Raw genomic sequence first — 6,000 nt, 5'->3', positions numbered from 1 at the left:
CATTGAATCGGACTTAGGGAAAAAAGGTTACGAAATTTTAAGTTTCAAGTAGGGAAATTTCTGAGTGTTCAGTGAGAGTGAGATGGAAATTTCACAACTTGATTGAATTTTCAGTGAAACATGAATATTCAGAACCAAAATAACCTGAATTTTCCAGGTTTTTCTGAACTTTCACAGAATAATTCAACTGAAAAATCAAATATTTTATTGATTTCCAGATCATTTAAATAGAAAATCAATGGAATATTTGGTTTTTATATGACAAGATTTACCGAAATTTCAATGAAACCTGAACACGATAAAAATTTCCGGAATTTGACACGAAAAATTCAGACGACTATTTCCTCAATTCTGATTTTGAGCAATCAGAGTGCAGTATTCGGGGTCACGTGACGCATTTCACACTGATAATTTCCCTGTAGCCTGTCAATTATTTTCTACAAATTTGACAGATTTTCTTCATATTTTGGTCAAATGTGTCCCGTAACCCCAAACACTGCACCCTGATCAGAATTGAAGAAATAGTCCTCCGAATACCCCTCGACCTTCAAAATTCATCGGATATTTCCCTCCAGTTTTCCTGCATATCATAGCTGAAAATTTTGAAATGCACAATTACCTTTCGTACAGTAAAATTTCTCGCGATTTTCCAGGTGGTTTTCATTCAACTTTTCCCCCGGTGCACAATCATAAAACATTCATTATCTGAACCGAAGAAAAGAACACCAATTTGTAATAATCCCACCAATCTGCAGATGACGACGTGACTTTAATTATTGTCACTAAATGGGAGGTTCGAGAAACGCGAAAAGGGAAGTTCGAAAAACAAAAGCCACTGTCTCCGTTAATCAAGATGTTTACGGGAAAGTACTCGCTCGAGCGCAACCAGTTAATCCCAGCTTAGCGGAGACTTAAATATTCCTTGTAAACTCTCGGGATCCACACTCTCGCCGGATTACTAAATGGTCGACGCTGAATAAGCTCCACGGATTTGTTCCCATTTTCTTTTACCTCATCCGACGCCTTAGTCCGTTATCTTATTGCATGAGCTTTACATAATGTCGGGAATTTGCGTCATTTCTGAATAAATTTGTAGGGAAGTGGTGACGAGCTGAAGTAAGTCTGGAAATTACATGTATTATTATGATGTGTGTCAGGCGTGGAGAATTATCGGAAAATACATCGAAGCACTGAATGGATAACAATACAAAATTTATTGGCCATAATTCAGTAGCGAAGCGGTAAAACGGTTTAAGTCGACTTAGCCCTTAGCTTAGTTTTCGAAGAATATCTCCGAATCTAAGAGAAATAATGACATTTTTGTCATGACCATTTTTGTGGAGCAAATTGAGAGTTATAAAAATGGTTATGACAACAATTTTTCTATCTCCCTTGGATTTTGAGATATTCATTGAAAACTGACCAATAACACAAAGTCGATTTAAACCGTTCTACCGATTCGCGGTTGAATTACAATTGATTATTAATGAATTATCATGAATTTTCCTTGGCATCGGTCAAGAAAAGTTTATACTCCGACTGTACAAGATCAGGCCAAGATCTACAGCGTATCTAACGAGAAGAGCCCACCCCCTCCACTACCTCTGGATCATTTTTATTCAGTAAAATGAAAGCGAGACGAGTAGTACGAAAATCGTCCTCAGCTACAATAGATAAATCGCCCATGAGCTTTCCAATCATGTAAGTATATCCGTAAGTCGATTAATTTTTTTTTAATTCAATACCAAATTACGCAGACTTTTTAATCGATTGAAAATTCTAAGAATAAGTTTACCTGAATTTTTCGCATTTTTATCAATTTTTATAGAATAACTGAACTGAAATTTACAGTTTCCATTAATTTTTCGATCAAATTGTCAATTTTGAATGGCAATATTCCTTGAAATTCTGGAGGAATTGTCATTTGTTACAAATTTTCAAAAAGTGTTCCTAAAATTTTATTTAAAAAAACATTTTAGTTGGTTTTATTTTGTGAGAGATACTTTCCTCTCGCTATATTATAATCTCTATATAATTTTACTAATAAATTTAGAATTTGCTTCCGAATAGAATTTTTGTGATGAGCTATTTTTAATTGAATTGAATGATTCATTGCCAACATTGCTCCAACATGAAAAATTTTGGCATTTTCCTGAATATTGATTTGAAGATAAATTTTTTGAACAACAAGTGATGCAATCAATCTCAAGATCGAACTCGATCAACTCGGCATTGGGAAGAATATTTTAAATCACAATTGAATTCAGTAGTGAAGTGGTAAACGGAGATAAGTCGAGTCATCTCCCAGTTGAATTTTTGTGGAATATTTCCGAATCTAAGGGAGATAGCGAAATTTTCGTAATTACATTTATTGTAGCACTCAATCGGTTCCACAAAAAAGGTTATAACAAAAATTTTGCTATCTTCCTTAGATTCCGCGATATTGATTGAAAACTGGTCAATAGTCAAAATTGACTTTTCTCCTTTTACCACTTCGCTACTGAATCCTATTCTAAAAAGAACATATACTTAAAGTCGATAACTATCGATATCTCGCAAGTCTGTCACGCTTATTCCTCATTGGTTCCAGTCGTCTAAGGCGGCAAATTTAATTCATGATGATCCTATTCTAAAATTTAATTCATGATTTCATTTTGAGATTTTCAATTATTTAAAAATCATTTAAAAATAGCATATTCGAACTCCTGAAGCCAAAATTAGTTATTTACCCCAAAAAATTGGAAATTTCGGATTTGATGAATTCAGTGTTTCCATTCAGAAGCAAAAAGACTCATTTGAGACTGCTCTATTTTCTCTCCGCCCAGTCTCAACAATTTCGTGAACTCGAACTTTTTTGATCGCTCAAAAAAAGCTCCATCAGCAGAAAAAAATATTCTCATCATATTTTTTTTCAAGACGTCACAACTGTAGAAGCACGGGCCATTGTCGCGCATTGTATATACCCGGGAAAGGGAAATGGAAGGGAGACAGAGAGAAGTGTGTATGTTTTCAGAGCGGTATTATATCGAGCATAAAGAACGCGCCCCGTCCCAAGGGGCACCAAGGGTGAAACAGGGGAAAAAAAACGTACACTTCGTGCGTGCGCGTTTTGCTTGTCTGCCTCGCATGCATCCCCGGCTCGGGACACCTCCTAACACATCCAGGAGAGCGAGCGAGAGAGCGGGGGTTGGGGGGTGAGTGCTGTCTCTCATACACGCGACCCCAAACAGGCTCCCCTCGACCTACGAGGATCGGGACCCAAGCAGGTTCATAATCTCCGTATAATACAAAAACTCGTAGTGCAACCCCTCCCCCCCATGTTCTATTCACATCAATGTACTCCAGTAACCACTTGCAATAGACGGGTGAACAGAATCTTTATCGTATTAACGCTTTTTTATCGAGATTCATCGTCATTCTTTTGAATATTCATTTCCATTTTTACCTTTTCGGAATTAAAAATGAGGATTCTGGAGAGTTTAGAAGATAAGGACCAGAGTAATTATTTATTTGTATTAATGTCATTTTTGTATTTTGTAATTTCTAATTTTTGTATTTTGTAATTTTGCGCCAGAATTTTAAAACCTTACCGTTTCTCACTTTCACTGATTTTTTGGAAAAATGAATGAATGAAATGAATTTCAACAAAGTTCTTGCAATGAAAATTTAATTCAGTAGCGAAGTAGTAAACAGTTGAAGTCAATTTGGTCTTTAGTTGAGTTTTCCAGAAATATTTACGAATTTAAGGGAGATGGCGAAATTTTCACTTAACCGTTTTTGTAGAGCGAAATGATTGCTACTAAAAAGGTTATGAGAAAAATGTTGCTATTTCCCTTAGATTTTGAGATATTCATCCAAAACTGGCCGATAGCCAAAATCGACTTAAACGGTTTGACCACTTCGCTACTGAATTGTTGAATAATTATTCAGAGTCGTCATAATCCTCTTCATTTTCTTTCTCGTTTCTCTTCTGCTTTTTGCGCTTTTTTTATTTTTAGGCATATATTATGTACTATATACATAAATACTATCTTGTGTATATTTTTTTAACAGAACTATATTAATTTTTTCCAGTTGAAAAAAATTAAAGTATAAAAAAATATATGTATATAGTACGTATTATTAGATATGGGGGTGAGGGGAGACCAAGGTGAATCTCGAAAGTTTTTCGCTGATGAAAATAGCCATCGAGCGAGTCTTAATATCGCTTGGGGTTCCTAAAAGGGAAGAAAAATTTTGAACTGAAACCATTTTACCCCGTACTATACTAGGGAAAACGATTTTTTTGTGTTTCTTTGTTGATATGCTGCCTGCCAGGGATCGGCATCAATTACTAGATTATTCAATATTAAGAGAAGTTGCATCTTAAAATAATTAAGGTTTACGTATCTTCATTGAAATTTGAAAAATAATAAAATAGTTGATTATCTATATTCTCAGTTGGAAATTTAAATTTAGATTTACAAATTCATTTGAAAATTCCATTTTTCCTGGACGATTTTATGGAAAAACTGAAAAATCGCTACAACCCAAGGAAGGAAGGGGGTTGTGAAGTCTGTAATGTTATTCACAAAAAGAATCCATGTTTATCATACTGTTAGAAAAAAATGAAATTTCATGGACAGTTCAGGTTTCACTGAAAATTCACTAAAATTCCAGAATTTTAAGTAGCAAAAAACGAGAATTCCTTAATTTAGTTGAATTTCTAACCTAATATGAATATTCAGAACCAAATTACATTGAATATTCAGTGAAACCTGAAAATTCATGTTTTTTTTCCCCCAAAATCGCATTCAGTGTCACAGTCCTGGAAATTCAAGAAAATATTTACCAGAATTTTCTGGTTTTCAACTCATTTTTAGGGAAAAATGGAACTGAAATTGACAGTTCTCTTTGATTTTTCCACGAAATTTTGAATTTTCAATGACGAAATTCTTTGAAATTTGAGTGGTAGTCAAATTCGATAAAAATTTCCAATATTGTACCAAAAATTTCAAACAATAATTTTTTACGGTGTACGGCTTGTAACGAAGGACTGGAGAGGGTCCAAATAATCCAAAAAATGCGTGACGATTTATTTGAATGGCCTCCAAATTAGTTGTTAAAAATCCAGTCTCTCCGAATTGTAAATAAATTATTGAAAATGGGAAATGACTACTGACTATTGCATGCAAATCCCACTTTTAATTCGCATGACGTAAATTATAGTTCTGCTTTTGGAGCCAATCTAAAATCAATAACTCCAAATTCTCACCCCCTGGAAAATTGTGTCATTCGTTAAATAACTGGGCGAAGGTTGGTCTAATTTCGTATTTTCGATTTTTCCCCATTGGGTAAACCGAAAATAAATAATCGATTCGCTGGGGAAACTGCTCTAGAGGTCGAGGAAGTAATTCGCCACGGAGGGGCGAAACACCAGTTAAATCCAATATATCTGTATATGCTTGGCCTGCAGCTGAGGAAGAAGTGGTATCTAGTGGGTAGTACATACTACATACTACATTAGGAGTGACTTCAGGTATATCCCTAGAAAACACGTTTTCCTTAAGGGGAGACTACTATGAGTTTTAAAAGTCGCGGGCTATTGGTGTGAGATTTTTCATGCATTGAAGCTCGATTATATATATATCTAAAAACGAACAATTAATGTAAAAAAAATGAGTAGCAAAGTGGTAAAACTATTTAAGTCGACTTATCTCCCAGTTGAGTTTTTGAGGAATATTTCCGAATCTAAGGGAGATAGCGAAATTTTTTTAATTGCATTTATTGTAGCTCCAAATCGGCTCTACAAAAAAGGTTCTAAAAATATTTTGCTATTGCCCTTAGATTCCGAGATATTCATTGAAAACTGCTCAATAGTGATAATCGAAATTGACTTATGTGTGACTACCATTTTACCATTTCCTTACTGAATTAATTTTTTATTGTTCGTTTTCCCCGCAGACGCTTAACATGTTGAAAATAGTCCGTTGTGAGAATGAAATAAATCGACTTATTTAG

The sequence above is a fragment of the Diachasma alloeum genome, unplaced genomic scaffold (assembly GCF_001412515.2).
Source record: "Diachasma alloeum isolate Michigan unplaced genomic scaffold, Dall2.0 Dall_scaffold_00300, whole genome shotgun sequence".
NCBI lineage: Eukaryota > Metazoa > Arthropoda > Insecta > Hymenoptera > Braconidae > Diachasma > Diachasma alloeum.
Note: the sequence above shows the minus strand (reverse complement) of the source record.